The sequence below is a fragment of the Corvus moneduloides genome, chromosome 7 (assembly GCF_009650955.1).
Source record: "Corvus moneduloides isolate bCorMon1 chromosome 7, bCorMon1.pri, whole genome shotgun sequence".
Lineage (NCBI taxonomy): Eukaryota > Metazoa > Chordata > Aves > Passeriformes > Corvidae > Corvus > Corvus moneduloides.
In genome coordinates, this window is record NC_045482.1 from 6,383,352 (window position 1) to 6,403,659 (window position 20,308).

General features: G+C 40.7%; 1 long non-coding RNA gene across 6 annotated transcripts in view; it reads left to right on the plus strand.

The window, feature by feature from the left end:
- The window catches only part of LOC116446737, a 76,725-nt gene that overhangs the window by 12,754 nt on the left and 43,663 nt on the right, over positions 1–20,308 (plus strand). For 4 of the 6 annotated variants that reach the window (XR_004241332.1, XR_004241336.1, XR_004241334.1 and 1 more), the window contains exons 1-2: positions 238–4,243; positions 14,300–14,366. This is a non-coding gene — a long non-coding RNA (uncharacterized LOC116446737). Of the gene's footprint in view, positions 1–237; positions 4,244–14,299; positions 14,367–20,308 lie in introns of those variants that run through there. The other 2 variants (XR_004241333.1, XR_004241335.1) reach the window with 2 other exon arrangements.

The following is a 20,308-nucleotide window of genomic DNA, read 5'->3' on the forward strand; positions in this document are numbered from 1 at the left end:
TTCCCCAATGAGAGGCTCAAGTGAGCCCCCCTCCCCAAGGAGCCTTCCCCTGGATGGTTCTATCTTAGTTTACAGAATGTGTTCTGGAGGGGACCTTGGGGTCTGGGGCACACTGATCCCTAGCTACTAAGCTTCTAAAATGTTTAGTCTCTCAGCTTAACAAACAAGTCCAAGAATGTAGACAAAAAGCACTAAGAATACAGAAGTTGTAAAAGGGTATAAAAGAAAAGGCAAAGAATCATCATGGCATCAGTTATAACCATTTCAAAATAGGTGCAGATATATGCACCCAAGTTTTTTTGTGGCACTGGTAGAAAAGGCAATATTCAAAGTTAAAACAATATTGCAATCCATAATTATCTGTTTGTTTCTTACACCAGTCACAGCAATGGTATGATTTTCAGGCAGAACAGAAGTAAAGGATTTTGTGGAGCAGGTTGCCATGCCTGTGACCCAGCAGGGCTCCTGAATGCCCCCATTTATCACCTGATAAAAGCCCTGAACTCCCATTCTGAGTCATATGTTGTCTATTTAAAAGTGATAAATACTTGTGAAATAAAAAACCACTATTGATTCCAGGGTCTGCACAGATGTGGGTATGTAAGCAATGAGGCAACCATTCAACAATAAGACCTGTGAGTGAAAGACAAAAATTCCTCCAAACTTCGTTGGGTAAATACTGCTTTACAAAAAACGTGATCATCCTAGAGGTATTGCATATTTTGGGTACAGCCATTTTGGCTTCTTGAACTGCTGTAAGAGTAAGCTTAGTGTTAAAACTTAGGCTGGAGTGACAGAAACATCAAACTAAAATCAAAAGAAAACAAACAAGGTATAGAGTGACTCTAGATATTCCTTGATATGTCTATAGTTGTGACACATGACAGTTGTTATTCTCATCAAAACAGCAGTTTAATGACATTAATATCACTGTGGTGGCATCATTTGTTTTCGTGATGTTTTGTCACTTCAAGAAAGGTCATCTTTCATACCCTCACTCAAGTACCGTAGTAAGTAGGATAACTTTTTTTTTTTTTTCAAGTTTTATTCTACAAAGTTTTCTTGAAAGATAGGAGTACTTGGGGCCTGACTGATACGGTTTTTTTGATCTGTTTTGTTTGGCGTTTTGTTTCTTTTAATTGGCTCCCAAATGAGAATGTCATTTGGGATGACGCAAAGAGCTTAAATAAGAATTTTTCCTCTCTCAGCAGGAGAGGAGACTTGATATCCATAAAGTTACATAAGACAGAAATAAGTGCCCTGAAAATAATAAAATTACTTACTAAAATTAAGTATAAATATATAGGCTTAGGAGGAGGCTTTGTAATTACTGTAACATACTGTTGACTTGTGCCTGTTATCAGTCTTTGCCGATAACTCCGGGGAGCAATTTAGGGTGTCCCATTGCTGGCAGTGGTGTGGGCTCTTCCTGTGTGTGTCCCCAGCACTGGCCCTGCAGCCTCTGCCACTTCCATGTGCTAGAAAAGCACAGCTGTGCAGGTCTCACAGTACAGGTAGTTTTCAGGAAAAAATATCAAATGTATCAAATGTATCAAAGTATCAAATAGTAATTATATTTTGGGACCAGTGGGGCCCTGAGGAGATCTTGGCTCTTGTTTGGTTGGTGTCACTTGGCTCAAATCAGCAGTTTCATTTTGCAGTGTAGGCAAGTCTCTGGGGCTGATTGCATTGCAGGTACATAGGGCCTGGAATGAGGTTTTCAAAAATCGCCATATGATCTGTTCAGGCAGCAGAGATCAACATCTTAATGCCCTCAGACACTTGGCTTATTTTTTTTCTCTTCAGGGCAAAAGGATTTCAAATATCCCAAACCTCTGGCTACCTGTCAGAAAATACTTTCCTTGGGAAATACAGAACAAAACCAAACTTTAACAAAGCTGCTGAATTTACTTTCAGCTGTGGGATTCACTACAATACTCCTTACACAGGTCTTGCATCTCGTGTAGTACAGAACCATTGGTAACAACAGCAAGGCATTAACTGGGGATCTGTTCTCCTCTAATACTGGAAAGAAAGGGGAAAGCTGAGACCAGTTAGGGCAAAGAATACAACCCCAGCTAAAAAAAACCTCTCCCATTTTAATAATACTTTGATTTAAATGCATTGCAATGTAGCAGTATTTCTTGTAGCAGGAGAGCACCAACACGTTGCACAAGCCTTGACTGAATGGTAATTAATGCCCATTCATAGAAATATATTTATAACATGTTTAGCTTTCATAGTGAGAGCTAGCGTATTATTTTAGGATGGGGGTTTTTTTGGCCTTCGGAGTGGTGCTGCATATTGAGGTTTTATTTCCTTCAGCTATTCCATTACCAGAATGAAATGCCACCAGTTAATAGGATGGCAGAGTAAATGTCACAAGCTGAAGGGACCACAGGAATGTGTATTTGCCACATGTAGAAGCCGTACTTTACTGCAGTGCAATGTGGAATTTATGAGCATTGCTATAATATTCTAGATATGCCTCTCTGGTAATATCTGACATATATCAGTGCTAAAAGTCAGGATACTGCAAAATCAGCTCCCTCTTGCTCTCTGTACCTTTCCTAGATGGTCTAGAGCTATATAGTCCCAGTAATGCACTGTCAACTAAAGCAGGTAAAACCAGCCCCTGCATATTATTTATTGGCCTGAGAATGCAGATTGCAAACACACTTTATTACCTGCTAATTTACCTCCCACTGGCTGAAGGATGGCCAAAGTCTACTATTTGTTTTATAGGAATTCATTATGCCATTAACCTTTCACTCCTGTAGGCCAGGAGCAAGAATTTCCTCAGTTAAATCACTGCTGTAATAATGCTCTACAAATGAAAACAATGATTTATTGCACCCCACAAAGTCTAATAAACATAAATTATAGCCTAATGGTCTGTGTGTTGCAGATGATTGTGTGTACAACTAGTTACTCTTTCCAAGGACTGTTCTGGTTTCCTCTGAAACACATTAAGTAAGAATTTTGCCCATTTTGGTGTCTGGGGTAACATTTTCACATCTTGCATTGTAGTAACAGGGACATAATTGAAGATGATGTGGTTTCTGTATTTAGTTATTTTTTGTAAGGAGGAAGAAGAAAAAGAAAGGGTAAGGCAACAGCAGTTTTCCCCTCCCCTATCAGCAATTACTGCTCTTCTGTGTGGATGGCAATGAAGGCATGACACATAGTCCAAGGCTGATCCAAAGAGAATTTTTATATCCCCCCTTCTCCCAGTAAAAGCAAAACTTTCTGCAAATTTTCTAGGGTTTCAATTAATGTTTTGTGACAGGGTACCTCTGCAGTGAGTGCAGCATGACACTCTATCACTTCTGTATTTTCTGCACCTTTCTGATAACCAAAAAATCTCTCCTACGTTTTTCAAGCATTGCCAATTTAAAAAAAAATCCTTTGCAGTATGTGACATTCACCTTGATACCAGTGACATTCAGAGAGCCTGCTGATTTTTAAGCCAGTGATTAAGAACTGTCTGAAATAGTTTCACACACGCTTTGTAAATCCTCAGTTAGAGCTTTTCCATCAGTGCTGCTGTGAAATATTTCTCCTTGGCTTTGCAGATGTTTTAATGAATTCCTTTGCAGGAACTCTCTGTTTTGAAAATGAAATAATCTCTTTCTTCTTGTAAATATTTATTTTATACAAATACAAGAGCTGCTAGTCAATGGCTATGATGTAGCACAGTTTTGCACTAGATAGAGGTCAACCTAGAAGATGACCAAGGTAAACTAAAAATCCAGAAGTTTCCCCGCCTCAGGAAGTTCAGTATTCCCTTGTACTTTGAGTGTGAAATACAAAGGTGTAAATGTCCTGGTCAGGATGGCAACATCTATTTACACTAATTCAATTGATCATATAAAGCAGCAATCAGCGAGGTAGTCTCTGTCCTGTTTGATAAGTGCTGTATGTCTGAAAGAATTGTGGAAAATAAGGACATTTATTCTGTTCATTTCCAGAATAGAATTAGTACAGCTGATTTGCCTCCTTATGACAGTTTGTGTCTACTGGGGGCAGGGAGAAGAACCAGTGTTGAACTGCTCTGAATCTTGAGTCTCGGTTACTGCCATCATGCTCTTAGTGACATTGTGCTCCTTTGATATTTTTTAGCTATGGAGTTGGATTTCATAATAAGAAGAAAGTGAAAACTGCAAGGAGTTCATGGAGTCACAACTGCAAGCAGCAGCAATCCCAGTGTGGCCTGACCTGTAGGGAGGCTGTTGACTGGAAGGTAGGCAGCATCTCATAAAGACTATTCTGTTTGGCTGAGTTGCCGCTTGCTAAATGAAAATTTTCTTGAAAGAGTATTTTGCAAGGTCTGCTCAGTTCCCACTCGAAACTGTTCGCAGTAGCACACAACTGCAGGCAAGCTGCAGTCCTGTTAATCTTGTGGATGGAGGTATAGGATAGCAGTGTCATTAAGCACTTCCATAGGCACTGGACTCTTCAATCTGTACGGCTCATTCTAAATCCCACTAACAGTGCATGTGTTGGTTTGTAGTTTGGGTCAGAATTTGGCTTAAAAATTTTGCTGAATACCTCTAAATGAAAATAATTAGCTATTTATATTCCTTCCCATAGGGCTGAATGGTATGTTCAGAAGTAACATCCAAAGAGCCCAGAGGACGAGTCCCTTGAGCAGCTGCAGAGCTATGCCCAGAGGTTTCCTCAGACTAAGTGCACTTCTAGATTGTTTGGTACGGAATAATCCAGTTTAATCATATGCTTGAGGGGGAGGAAATTACTTCAATTAGAGTTTCTTCATTATTAGTGTGATCAACTTATGTTCATTGTGTAGCTGAACATCATTTATTTAAGTGGGACTCAGCCATTGTGATCCACGTATTAATAAAATCAGTGTCCACTTCTTTCTCTGAAAAAATAGAGATGGTCAGTGGCACATCTGCAGTAGTTCACATCAGATCCTGAGTCAGGGTCACAGCTGAGTTGTTGAAAGACCTCTTTGTTCTTTTGGTTGCCTGATTTTCAGAGAAAAATTTTTGCACTCACACTTTTTCTTCTTTCTCTTGCCCCACTCACCCAACACTTCTTGATAACTTCTGTGTTTATTGGCCTGTTTCAGGCAAACTTGGCAGCTCTGCTTGAGCTGGGGTCTCACAGCTGTGAAGTGACGATCGTTTTCATTAAAATCACTGTTTTGGCACGTGCTGTAGTGTGCCTTTTGCTGAAGGTGGAAATATTCTTTGTTCTGCTTGCCAGCAGTCTGAGTACCCACAGGGCTCTGGGCACAGTGTGCGTGTCTGGCAAGTGAGGAAACAAGTAAAGGTGCACAGGAGAAGCTGAGGACCATTTGGAAGTCCTGCTAGGAACAAGAGGGAAGTGGATGTTTGTTACGATACAGGAGGAGCTGGGAAAGGGGGCATCAGCAGGTGAGATAGGAGGCACAGGAGTAGTCCATTTGCAGTAGTAACTGGGTTAACAGTTTACAGACAGGGTGGAAGATGGATGTCTCAGATGTGCAGGAAATCAGGCTTCATTAGCTCTGCTCCTTGCAGAAAAACATGTTATTAATTGCCTTTGGTCTCCAGGGGAACCACTAGCCTCGTTTGAAACTCTTCCGCTGCTTATTGTCTGAGCGCTGAAGCATGCTCTGAACAGAGGGATGTCTTCGATGCTGATAGATCAAACTCTGCACTGAAATCTGCTGAGATGAGGAAGCCTGAATCAGCAAAGCCAGCTTTTAAGGAAATGGAGATCCCTCTGTGGAATAGAAAAACAAGTGCTGCCAGAGATTGGAAATATGAAGTCTGTGCTCTTTAAAGCTCAGCACTCTCTGGGGCCCAGCCAGAAGCCTGGAGGACAGAGGAGAAATTACTTGAGGATTTCCATGCAAGGAGGAAAAGAGCCCTAAGTGGCTGCATGTAGGAGTGCAAGGACAGTCTGACATGATAGGTGGTTACTGCCAGTTCCCATGCTTGCAGGCTTGGAATACACAAAGCAGCAGCATTAGCAAATGTTCTACAGTGACAGGGAAAATTGCTTGGGACTTTCCTGTCCTCTAACTCCTAATACATAGTGAACCTGTATGTTTAGTTTGAGACTTTCCACCTGTCCTTTTGGATAAGAATTCTGACACTAAGAGCTGTCTTCTGTACAGATGAAGTCTAAGTCAAAGGTTTCTTTCATCTCTTAAATCTCTTACTGCAAAGATCTGGGAGACGGCAGAAAAAACCACTGCATTATTTTTGGAGAAGTAGTTCCCAGCTCTGATTTTGTTCTTCAGCTCACATCCTGCTTCTCTTTGCCCTTTTTCTTTCACCGTAATGACCTGATACAGGTCTGATTATTATTTGCAAAGGTAGCCAGTTTGTAGGTGTGCCTGCTGAAGGTGTATGACCTAAATTATCAGATACTGCTAATTTGCAGGGAAACACATTTACATGCATGAACCCATCCTCTGTCCTTTTCCAAAGGAGCATGTGTTCCTCTGTGATCTTCTGTGAGGAAATCTTCAGCTGGATGGGCTCTGGTTTAATGCTGCAAGCTTGTGATACAGTTCTCCAAACCCCAGGCAAGCTTCACATAGTAACTGCAATGTTCACTTCTCATGCTGCTTCCAAAGGGATAGCTTGAGCAAAAGCAATAACACACAAGTGGAATTTGCTTTGAACCACTACTCTCTTTTGCAGAATTCATGCAATAGGAGAATATTTTGAAGGAATGTATAGGCCTAGGCATAAAACATGCACTACATGTACAGAGCAACACGTGACTGGTGTTCTTAATGGATTGGGCTTTAACACAGTACAGTTGATAATGGTGTTTAAATTTTAGTTGCTATGTCATAACAGTGAAACAGTAGAGGTCTCAATTATAGGGTAGCATAATTATGTGTTCAAGAAATGTCTGGACATCCACTTAGTGCCATGATCTGGTTGACAAGGTGGTGATCAGTCAGGGGTTGGACTTGATGATGTTGGAGGTCATTTCCAACCTAAATGATTCTTTGTTTCTTTGTGATAATAGCTTAGAGGCAAAAAGAAATTTGGGAAGATTAGTCAGTGGAATGCTTATTTTGTGGAAACTTTGGAAAGGCATTAAAACAGACAAGTACATTAACAAACTTAAAATAAGCTTTTTATTACTTAATATTTTTTCACCAAAATTCAAAGCTTTGGCTCTCTAAGTAAAGCAGAAAGTGGAAATCTCAGCAGTGCTGCATTAATTTTTCAAGCCCTAATGTGCCAGACAGGGAATAAGTTATTACATCTGTTGCCCTCTGGGAGGAAGAATGAAAAGCTCAAAAATGATTCTTCGCTGTTAGGGTGGAATAACTGAATAATAGCTGATATAAGCAGCAGCGTTGCTGCAGAAAAGCTTACGGCGGCTTGTGTGTCATCATTAGGAGCGAACATTTCTCTGTATAACTAGTGTAGCAAGATTAAGAAACATGGCAGGGCTTATTTGTTCTTCTCATGGGGCCCTTTACAATTATGGGGGAATTTCAAGTGAGGGCCTTGTGTGCAGCTGCTGATGATCTATGTAAGACACTCCTTTTTCCACCTTGAATTCTCAGCCCGTAGACATCGCTTCCAGGGTCTGGAGGCAAAAGTTGTCCATGGCAAGTTTATGAGAACAATATGGAACTTCAAGCTGTGGTGCCTCTGGGCAGGTTAGTGCTTCATTTGCCACAAACCTGGCTCTTGGGTGGGCTCCTGGAGATGATAAACTGAGTCCATAAAATCCTTGTCCCTCTGACAGGCAAGAAACATTTGCTGAGTTCTTCAGTGACTTGTTTTCCAAGGGAAAGCCCTGGAGCCCCCTTATTAATGATTGTCTTCTCTGTAAATACACTCATAAAGCTTTTTAAGTACTGTGATAACATGGCAAATAAACAGAATGATAACCCCAGAAGAAGATATGGGAATTACTTGTGTGTCCATGAGCTCACCTGGGAATGAAGGTACCGAAGCACCATCCCCATGCTTCACTGGTGCCTCAAGCTAAAGTATCTCAGTCTTTTTCATCCCCAAGAGGTACAAAAGGCTTCAGTAATAGGGCATGGAGCCAAGGAAGAAAAACAATGCGGATTTTTAGAAGGCTCTTTATCTGCCTGTCTCCTTGGAACATCAGATATTACAGTGGCATGTGGATCTAAAAAGGCACATTGACAAAAAGGGATGAAAGCACTTTAGGCCTTCTCAAATAAATGGCCTTTGTTGAGAATAAAATTAGAATGCAATGTATAGATTTTTATCTTCACCTCTAATCGATCTTAGTAGAGCCTTATATAACATTGTTGTGGGTGCTGTTGGCTTGTGAGTCAAAGAAAGCTCATTTCACCTGATGGAACTAACTGTGCTGAGGGTTTTCATGCACATTTCTCTAATTAATACTGAACTGATACTGTTTCTCTGGCATGACCGTGCCTTGTCGGGGGTTCATCTGAGGTCTGGGATACAGCAGGCTGTGACAATTTACTGTGCTGCAGGATGAAATGCATAAACAATGACTATTTTAAGGCTGATGGGAGCTAATAGAGGAGTAAGTACAAACTAAACCTTATAGAAACATTCTGTCCCTGATTTATTGCAAACACCATCTATTTATTGCAAGTATTTGTGTCTTGAGGCAGACTAGGGATAGTTCTCTACTGTTCCCTGCAACCGTTCTTTAATTTTCTTAATGCTTTTATTTGCATTGAGCGGTGCCAGGGCAGATATCAGTATGTGGATTTAGCTCGAATCAGCTTTTTTTAAACTTGGTTCACCACTCTATTTAATTAAGGGTTGTTGGAAAGCTTCTACCTGTTCTGTTTAGACTAGCTATGCCTTAAGCCTTATGTAGCTGATTTTAATAGATTGTCACTAAGTCATGGCAGGTCATGTGCTCATATAACTTACATCAGCATCATACTTGAAAAGCCAGTGTAGCAATTCAACTGTGACATGGTTGGGAGTGAGGGATCTTCCTGGCCACAAGCACCTCACACAGCTTTGACAGTATGTGACAGTGGTGCACCAAAGGTGAAATCATCCATCTGTAAACAGAGAACAAGCACGTGTCTGTATTTTATTTGGTGTGTAAACATGTATAAAACCAAAAAATTTTAATACCCCTGCCTCTGGTAGCTTGTAATTAGCCCTACATATTGGACCAAACATCAAACCCCCAAACTGTGTGCAAATTGGTCTTTGATTCTTGAGATCTGTCTACCTTGAGAGGAGAACTGTAGCTAAAGCATCCAACAGCTTGGGAAAGGCAAGATCTGCAAGTGTTAAGAGTAAACCATTTTATAATAAGGGGAAGATTTTCCATTGTGAAGGGTAATCTGTCTCAGAGGTAGACTAGTGCTGACATATCCCCTTTAGACAAGAAGCTGGGAACTGACAGCCATTTGGAATTATGTCTGGAAATGCTGTCAACACCCACACGTCATGAAAAAAAGAAACGTGGTCTCTTGGCTGCCTGCAGTCGCAGCCATCTGTTTGGATGGCGAATTCCTGCTCTGGGGTTGGTTGGAGTAGTTCACTAGGACTTCATGGGTGCCAAGCAGCATAGCTTGAAAAGAGCAGACTGTGTGTCTCAACACACACTGCAGCTTTTATTAGGAGCCCTCATTCTGCATGACTGCAGGAGCATCACAGACATCCTTGCTTTGCTGACATGTGTTGATACTCACATGTCAAAGTAACGGAGCAGAGACAAATAAAACAGATTTCGAGGGACTTTGTACCTGCCAAAATGCAGTGCAATGGGCACCTCAGAATAATGTGGGATAATCCAAATATCCTTAGGAGAGCCATCTCCTGAGATTTCTAGATGAATAGGAAAAATCACTGCCTTTTCACCACCCACTGAATCAGCTGGAATTTATGACATTAAATTCCTCATTCAATTCCAGGATGGGAGAAGTCAGTCAGAATACCTAATTACATGGTTATTGAATATGGACAGAGCAATCTTTTAAAAAAATAAAATAAAATGTAACTGTGCCACAAAAGTGGAGAGATCTGCATAGCTGGGAGGCAGAGCAGCCTTAAGGAATTTTATTCATATGCTGTGTGTTTCACTTACAGTTTTGGAAAAAAACAGCCAGTGATGATTATTTCACTATGTCTTCAATATACTAATTCTGATTCTTATCGTAACTTTTTTTCATAAAAAGTTTTTCAGAAAAAAAGGAAATGCAGTCATTTTATACCTAAATGAAGCAACAGTGCAGATACCACCTTTAGCCAGAAGCGTAGTCAGTGCATCACTGCTGTTCCCATTTGTGTTGTGGGGGAATGATTGTCTATAGCATTAGAGGCTTTTAAGGTCAATGTCTAACCCTACAGATTTCTGGGCACCCACCTTACTGCCTCTGTGAGGCAGATGCAACATGCTTTTACAGGGCCCCCAGGAGGAGGCATTGTAGGTGATGTTGGACATGGATCTTCCCTTTGCCAAAAGGCAATGTTATAAAGTGTCTTTTTTTCCTTTGACTAGAGAAAATTTTACACACTGCTCCATCGTTCCTTGTTTTAAAGTATTGCATTCAATCTTTCTGTCAAAGATCTGTTATTTTCTTTCCCTAAGAAGCCCAGTTGCTCCTGGCATGTAACTATCTTTACTCCTTTTTTTTAAACATGTCTACCTTTCCATTATGTTTTCATAATTATTTCATTTCCTATGTCTCTGATTTTTAACGTGAACATGTTGATGACTGAATAGTGCCACAATGAACTCCCAAACAAGTAGGAATAAAGCTGATGTATGATTTGATAAAATTTCTTTGGAGTTATAAAACACAAAATAGCAAAAATAGTTTCTAGCAAAAACTCCCAAGTGATCTGCCTCTACCTAGACGTGACATGCTGCTGCAGCATGGAAATGGAGACACTGAGCTGCAGAGCAGAGCAGGCTCTTTGCAGGAAACCCAGCAATGCTGGGAAGCAACAGGGTTTGCCTAAGTGGTGGTAATGGGGAGGTTGGGCCTTCAGGTATCTCTGGCTCAGCTGTGACATACAAGGATGCATGTGAAGAACCTGTCCAGCTCTTCCACAGTGACAAAGTGCCATTTGCCTGTGTCTGCTGGCGGTGACAAGGTGGCTTTCACCTCCTCCTGCACCCCTTGCACCCTGGGCTGGAGGAGCGTGCTCCATCTCTGCTCTCCCTGTCAGCAGGGTGTCGGGTGAGCAGATGCTCTCCCTTCCCTTAGCTGGCATTCGCCATGGTGAGAGACAGAGCCCATGTCCAGGGCAGCAGTGCCCAAGCCCTGGGAATGGCTGCTCCATCTGGGACAGGGGCCAGAGTGCCCTGGAAACCCTGCAAAAGGTTTGATACTGTATTCCAAAGAATTACTGGATCTATTATTTCAGCCTTTTCCAGCATTACATGTCAAAGTTTTCTGAGGTTACTTGTTGAAGTAAATACTCTCTCGTCTCCCATTTCCAAGGACCTTTTACCCTTGACTAGACAAATGATGACATTACTGTGTCACTAATCTTGCCGATTTTCACAGTGTTTGATAAACACTTTGGAACAGATTTCATCACACCCAGCATGCTTCTTTAGATAAGGCCAGTGTCTAACAGTAACACTTTCCTCAGTCAATTAAACTACAGGTAAATACTGTGTGTGATTATAGGATTAAATCTGAAGCAAAAGCCTGGTTTTGTAAGCAGTTAAAAATCTCTTCTTGAAGCTCTTCTTTCTCTCACTTGCTGTAGAAAAGGGACTCATTTTTCCTTGACAGGTTTTAGTTATAAAAATTGATTGTATGTTTAAAAAACCAGGTTCTTGGGAGAGCTTTAATTTCCTCTTGAAAGGATCATTTTTTTAAATGGAAGTGCACTTGATTTTGGAAAATTTCAATTTTATTTATTCCAAATCTCCCTGCAAATCTATTTTTCTGTTCAATCCATTTTTCATTTTCATACTAGTGAAAGTTGCCATAGCTACCCGTAAATTGCTGAATTTTTTCCCCAATTAAATCTCAGTAGTTATGAAGAAAGATTGTGGATACAAAAATGCTGCTAGCAAGGATTTTCTTGCTATTTTCTAAGTCTGTGAGAGACTTTTCTCTCTCACAGAAGAGGTAGCAGAGTTATGTAAGCAACCAAGCCACCTGCAACCTTGGAAAGTCTTGTTTATGGCACAGTAGAAAAATATTTTGACAATGGATGTTTTAGGATTTTAGCCAATCACCCCAAGGGGTGGCTGATCCTTTGTCCAATTAGACTATGAAGAAAAAAGTCTGTAAAAGAGTCTGTAAAATAATTAAATAAATCAATCTTGCTGCACAATTCCTGCCTGCTGGATCTTCTCTCCTCCTCCCTATGGCTGCGGGACACAGTAATATACCGTAGGGTTGCAGTAATAAAAGATGTTGTTACTTGTAACAATAAGAGGTTTCCTCTTCAGCCCCTCACCCTCTTGTTGATTGTGTCTATTAAAGCAGCAATATTTCTCTGACTCATATTTACCTGATGATTCAGAACCTCAGACGTGAGATTCCATACTCAGAAACTACCACAGTGGGTGTTGATATCTGTGTGGGAAATGGTAAAGCTTGGAATCTATAATGCCCAACACATTACATGAGGCTCTGAGAAAGCATTCCTATTGCCTAATGTTGCCCTCTGTAACTTAACACTGGATAGAGACATCAAAGCTGCTCCCCACCATTGGAAAGGTCTCAGCAATTGCAGGTGTTCCCCAGTGACTAAAGCACTCAAACATTCAAAAGGGGAAGGAGGGAGGATATGGAAAACTCCCAGCCAGTCAGCCTCACCTCAGTCCCTGTGGAAGTTCTGGAGTGACTCATCCAAGAAGCCATTTGCCTTGTGCTAGATTCTGTATTGCACTGGTGGTCTCAGTCCTTGTCCTCCATGACATTTTATGCAATGTGTACAAAGCGGGAAATCCATTCACAGGGATATCCAGTTTAATGTAGCAGGCAAGAAGAGCTCAAGGTGAGGTTAAAATCCACTTGCTGCCCTTGGCTGATTTTCTTCCATAAGCCTGAGAGCCAAGAGCTTTGCTATTGATCCCACTGAATGAAGTAAACAAAATTTTTATTATTTCATCAGAGAAAAGAAAGCACAAGCAGTTCAACTCTCTCTCCTCTCGAGCAGTTCCGTTTTTAATTCAATAGTTGAAGCAAACAAAAAGCCTTCCTTACACAGTTTAGTGATAACATATCACTCCAAGCATAACCCAAAACACTGTTGGAATGGCTTCCTTAAACTTATCAGACTTCCGAAGTCACGATTTACCCTTGTACTCCCTCGAAAATTTCAGCAATGAATCAAACTCATTGTTTCTGTTTCTATGGAAATTGAGCAGGAGCACTCATGGAATCATCTAGTTTGTCTCAGCTCTCTGTTTGAACAGATGAGGGAAATATCATCCCAAACTTTAGAGCTGGTTCAGAACCCACACAGAGCTTGTTCAGAACTTTAATCCAAGTCCAATGTTTTAAGGACATTGCACAACAAGGCAGGATTTGAGGGCTGTGTTACTGCCTCTGGGGCTGTCTTGGTAACACCAAGACATTAGTTATATGAATATTTCAATGAGATATTTCTTCGGAAAATGCAAAGGCATCATATATTCTTCCCTGTGAGGGTGGTGAGGCCCTGGCACAGGTTGCCCTGAGAAGCTGTGGCTGCCCCATCCCTGGAAGCATTCAAGGCCGGGTTGGATGGGGCTTGGAGCAACCTGGGATAGTGAAAGATGTCCCTGCCCATGGCAGGGTGGTGGAATGAGATGAGCTTTAAGGTCCCTTCCAACCCAAATCTGTGGTTCTATGGTTTTTTGACATAAATGTTGCTTTTGAAGTCCCCAGCGTGGTTCCCAGTGTGCTGTGCTATGGACAAAAACAACACAGACCGTATTTCCAGACATGTTTCCTATATACATGGGTGCAAAGGATGGACAGACAAGCCCCTGGCTATATCAGGCAGCTCTTATTTCAATTAAAAAAAAAAAAATTAATTCATGTATGTGGGGTGCTTAATAAAGCAGTGTCCAAGTAGTCATGGCTGTAGCTTGATCTACAACACATGAAGCTTTTAGAAATGTTTGCCGTGCTTACAGTATATGCAGCAGCATCTAGAACCCCTTGGAAGGTGTAGGTTGCTGGTGTAAAGGGTCTTTTCTGAAAAACACGTGGTATTTTCTTCATGGGAGATGAAATAACTCAATAAAATAATGGGATTGCATCCTCTATATCATTTTAAGGGATTTGAAGTCAGTTTTCTAGTTAACGTGCTTGGCAAGGATTGTATCTGTTTTAAATGATGGTTTATTTTAATGGTTTTTTCACACTGTCACGCAGGTACCCAAGGGAAACCCTTCCTTAGATGAGCAGAACACCCCCATTCCATTTTTGTTTGACTTCCCTGGTAAGTAGAGAACATGATCTGCAGTTCACTGGAGCAAGTGCAGACGTGTTATTAAAGGTGAATATTTGAATTAAGCAATTCTGGAACTAAATACATGCTGAAAACCACACATCACAAATTTAAAATGCCAATAACAACACTACTGTTATTTGGCTGTTCTTCCTAGAATTATTTTCTGTTCTTCAAATGTGGCAAGCTAGAGTGTGAGGCCTGGAAGATGTCTCCAATTTTGCCAAGTTCAAAGGACGTGGGAATCTCAACATTGCCATAGTGAAATTTGATACTATTTTCCCTTTGCTCACATGGTTTGTGACTATTTAATTTGGAAAACTGGCTGATCCCTTTTCTCTGATGTCTGTTTTCACCATCTCCATATCTTCAGAAAAAGAAAACATCTGTAAGAATTTTTCGAATAAGTAAGCCTTGTAGGGTTTTGGGAATCTCAGCATACCCTTTAGATGTTTGACAGGCTGAAGAATATATTCATGTATAACAACAAAAGGAAATGATGGTACATCTTCTCTCTTCTGAAATACTGTCTGCTTAAAATGAGACTTTAAAAATGAACACTGGAAAGAAACGCTTGTAAAAATCTTATTTTCTTTTGACAAGGTATAAAGTTGCTTTCTTTTTTTTTATGAGAAAGGAACAAATTCTTTTTTTCCTGTTTAGACTAATTTGAGGTGGAGTAGAAGGAATATAATGACTTAATTATTTGCTTGGTAATTTTTGCTTCTCTGCAGGAGAGTGAACATGTGTATATGAAAATCTTTATTAATAATTCCCAGCTGTGTGGCAGAAAAACGATCTGTGTCAGTTAAAATATCCAAGTTATTTGTTTCATTACATGCAATATAATTGCATTTTATCCTTCTGGTTTCAAGAGCTGAATCTCGTACTGCACTTTTTACTAGACACTGCAGAAGAGATGTAATTGAGCTTCAGTAAGTAAACTCTGAAGCTGTTGTGGAACATCACTTTGCCCGATATGCCAATGGCTTTCTAGAGAGTGATTGTGAAGTTTGGCTCTCACTCTGGATTCTGAGTTGAAAGACAATGACTCCAATACTTTTGGTCAAGTTGTGCTTTCAAGGGCACTACCAGGAAAGCTGAAGTCATAAGTGTGGGGCAGCAATCCTACCTCTGCAGGTGTGTCTTTCTTTCTCTGCCTGAGTGGAAACAGGGAGAATGCAAACAATGCCCAGGGCTACAAAAAGAAAATTGCTTTCCTTGAGAAGAGCCACACACCACCAGTGACTAATAGCCTGTCCTGCCTTGTAAAAGCCTCTGTTGCTGGCCGAAAACAGATGCTTAATAGGGAAAGGATCATCAAGGTCAGAAGGCTGTTGGGTTTTTTTCAGACAGATCCGGGTGATTGGTTGCCAGCCCTCAGGGTGGGACCTCAGGCTGGAATTACCCTCACCAGCTTCATTTGGCCTTCCACCTAGAGCTGCAGCACATCAGTCCCAGGAGGTTAAGATCCAGCCTGAAGGCTCAGGTGGAAAAATGTTTAAGTATATTTGTTCCCTGTCCTTTGCTGACTTATTGTTTAGATTTCCTGGACTGACTTGGTTAAGGATCACTGGATGGGTTTTGTTGCTGTCATCATCTCAGCTCCGTTTGCCTGGATTGGGAGCCCCACCTGTGAGGTTAGTGCCTCTAGTTTCAAGAATAGAGCAGTGGAGTGACTTAATGTAAACTGTGATTTTCTGAAGCACTAAGTAAGACAAATGTGTATTGCCTCTTCCAGAGTGCTTAGATTTTGTATCTCTGCTTGGAATTTCGCAGGCTTACTTGCTAGCAGTTAGTTGGTGGCACTTCAGCAAGTGCTATAACACACCTGTCTGTCTTGAGTGAAATACAAATTATCTGAAGTTTTGTAGGGGATTCAAATGAAGTGTGGCTAAGTAATGCGTTACTATGGAAGGCTTAATGGCTTAGTATTTCAACATAATTTTTGTGTGTATGGGAAAGTCAAAAGACCTAGTACCTTACACAGTGTTTTTTCTTCTGAAACAGTTTTAAGCCTAGTATGTACAGATTCAATTCACCACCTACTTAAATGAATCAGATTTCGTAGGAAAGTCACTGAGCTTGCTCTTCTGAGAGTTGTGTGAGTGTAAAATGTCAGGAGGCTGCAATTCCCTTATTTCTGAATGAGTGACGCACACGCTACTTTTCCTAGGGAGGGGTAGAGCCTTCAGAAAGACACTTTAAATGCCCAGGCTGTGCTATCACACCCTGCCTGGCTTTTTGCTTAGAAATGCAATTGCTGTTCATATTTCCAGATCATAACCTGCATCTGCTGTGAAACTCTGAGTGTTGGGATGGTGTTCAATGCTTGTTGTTATCTCTGGGTTCTCTGGGAGGTGTCAGGACAACAGCAATGTGAAGTTTTGCCTTACAGCCATCTGTACAAAAGATGCAGCCCTCACAGGTGCACTTTCCTCAGCTACTGTTTGTGAGCAAAGGGGCACTCACGGCTGACAGTAAGATTCTGGGAAGATGCACACATACAAAAAAACCACTTTAAAATACTGATTTAGAAAGCAAGTTTCTAGGGACAATCCTTGCACATCATTTTCTAGCTACTTTCTCAGGCCCGAGATTTGACACTAGCTGATACTGAGAGAAGAGCCTGTAAATGCCTACTTCTTTCTGCTGAAATCAGTTTACTCTTCACAGAGCATGAGTTTCTTGTGATTCAAACAAAGTTCCTTTCTAACCAGGCTGGCTTTCCCTCAGGAAAGAAACCCCTCTGTCCTACACAGCCATTGGACTTGCAATGGTGTACTTAAGTGGTTTACCATAAAAACAAAGCTCATACAAAGATCTCATGTGGAAAAGATCCACTTGCAAGGAGCTATATTGATGGACCTTTGATTTGTCTATTGTGTTTTGGAGATGTAGCTTTTTTTGACATTTTAGCTGCCTGTTATGCCATGATGTAAAGCACAGTGACAGCTATATTTACACTAGCTGTAAATCTGATTCTGTAAACACCATATGAAACTTAAACTTGGACACAGGCATATTCCCAAACTGTCACTACTGTGACAACACAGTTCTGTCCAGAAATGCAATGAAACTGGTTAAATCTGCAGGGGTGTTTAAGAACCTTGGCTTGTAAACTTAGGGGACGCAATGTACATTACACCAGGTCTCCTCATTTTTTGCTGTTGCAATATGTGTATAGATAGATGCATTCTCACCAGAATAATCCCTGTCACTGAAGAGGGAGAAAACTAAGGGAAAAGTTGTAAAACAGTAGGATTTGGGAGAGGTGAGAGTGGCACGTTTATTCTCTAGTGTCTTGTTCCATAGGCTGTGACTAATACAACAAAATCCTCCTAGAGACTGGCTGGAAGATGTTTTCCATTTAACTTTCTAAGCAAGTTGAGGCTACACACTCACACTTTTCTATCCACCTGCTCACAAACACTGAGACACGACCTCGAGTAGGCTGGGTGGGATTTCTCGCATGTGACAGAGACAAGGAGGCCAGCTCTTGAATATGCATTGCATCCCTAGGTTCCTTTTGATTGCCAGCTCATAAAATCACATATTCCTGAGTAATGAATAAATTATACTGATCTGAATAAATGGTACTGATTCAGCTCAAGGCCCTTCAGCTATGAAGAGTAATGGACTGGCACAGAACCATTCCTTTTAAAAATGGTGTAGGATAGAGCTAGACATGCTAAACCAAACTTCTGGCAGGGCGTGGAAAGGACTGACGTACTGGTTTCTGGAAATTGTTACCTTCTTAGTGGTAAAGTGTATTCCATATACACCTCCCAAATTCGTGATAGTGGAATCAAGCACAAACAGCCCTGGTTTCTGAGCCCTCCAGCACAGCCAGGATCCTTGCTGTCATGCTGCTACTCTTGGAAAGGTGTCAGTCAGGGAAGGGCTTGGCTGTGAGGGAGGTTTAGAACCAAGCAAGGTAGACTTAATATTGCACTGAAGTTGTCAGTGCATGTTGCTCAAGTGGTCGGGGGTCTGGGTTTGGTAATGTGATGTCTTGCTCAGTGTCTGCTCAAGGCTTGTACTCCCCAGCAGCAGCAAAGTCACTTGAAAAACAGTGCTTGATAAACTATTTAGGCAATAATTAAACTCAGTCAAACCTGTGACAATTTGTGGGGCGGGATGGGGGCACTGCAGTGTTGTGTCTGACTGCTGGGAATGAAATCAGAGATTTTGATGCAGGAAAGATAAACCAAACAGCATAAATAAAGCATTTTAGGATGTGGAAGACCAAGGGTTGTAGAGGTTAGGAAGCACAAACAACTTATTTGAATCCTGAAGCATTAAAATTTAATGCTTTTAAGTTTTGAGGGACTGTTTCCCCTTTTATTCTTAGTTTGTCCTGCTTTGTTGACATTTCTTAATTTTACTGTGTGCGATAGAAAAATTCCAACTACTGCAAAAGGGCTTCAAGAGGGCTTTTTTTAGGGCTTTGGTTAAATTTAGTTTGGGTGTTGGTGATGGTGGTTTTGGTTTCCACCTCACCCTCCCCCCATATGGTTGTAGTACTATGGAAATGATGCACATTATGTGGTAAATGCATGTAAGTACATTGAAGGTTGTAAGTAATTAAATTGGAATATCAGGAAAAAGTGCTTGAAGGGAAATGCCTGCTAAATAATACAAACATTATCTTTCAAGTGAAGAAAACAATTTTTTCATCTAAAATGATAGTTACAGAAAATTATTCCACTTTAATAGGGTATTGGTGGAATGAGCAAATAACAGGAAATGTGAGAATGATGGGGGCTGTTCAGAAATGAGTGAGTGAAGCTCACAATGGCCAGATCTCAGCATCAATTGCGCCCATCTGGACAGTCTTGTATCTTCTGGAGGTTTAAGAAAAACTTCCTTGAGCGATTTCATGAGTGTGTATTTAAGTGACTTAAACTTTCCTGTAGCACTCCTTGTACAAATTCTGGGATCTAGTGGGAGATCCATATGGTTTATTATCTTATAATGGATATTTAAATGAGAAATTTAGTATCTTTCTGATGTTTTTAAACTAATTCTTCTCACAGCAAATGTCAGGAGCAAAAGTAATCACTTTCAGGGAAAAGTACAAATTTATTTTTTGGAACATTAACTTCAAGTGCCATAAATGTAATAGATGTACAAAATAACTGTTAAGGGATCTTTATAAGCAAATGTAAAAGCAGATTTTTCTTGGATGTGTTTTTTTCCTTAATATAGTTTAAGCTACTTTAAGTTCTTACAAAACTTTGCATATAATATGTATTCAATATGTTGCTAAGAAGTTTGGTGTTTAAAGAGTTTCTGTGTAAGAATGGGATTGACACTTTGGTGCCTTAGATGAAGTAATGTGCTATTGAATCATTTAGAATAGAATCAAATTTGGGATTGAGAAATACTACTCCATGTGAGAAAACATACTTTAGAGCCTCTTGTGGTTTAATGTACTAAGTTTCTCTGGGCCAGGTTGCTCTTGAATTGTATGGTGGTAATAGGGTGTGTTGCATATTAAATAGGTTTATAATAAAAGCAGAAATTGTGCCCAGCTGGTATCTTGGCACACTTAGAGCATTGATCCATCTTTTGTGGTTGCAGTCTTATTTGTGACAAATATCAAAGTTTATTGCTGCTTTAATTTCAAAAGAGTTATTTCTACCTGGTAAGTGCTTCCCTGTTGTCATTCCAAATCCACATGAAGGGACCGTTGTCAGTGCAGCTAAAATGAAAATAATGCAGTTCTTATACCATGCTTTGCTCGTGGTCAGTGTGTATTAGTGGGTTACGTGTTCTGCCTTGTCAATTCTCCATCCAGTGAGCCCAGACTATCTTGCTCCCATTCGTGCCAGTGTGTGCAGGGAGGATGTCATGTGTCACAAGTTTCCCAATTGAGTGGCACATCTTTCACCCTCATTAATTAAAGGAAGGGGAAAAGCCAACCTCAC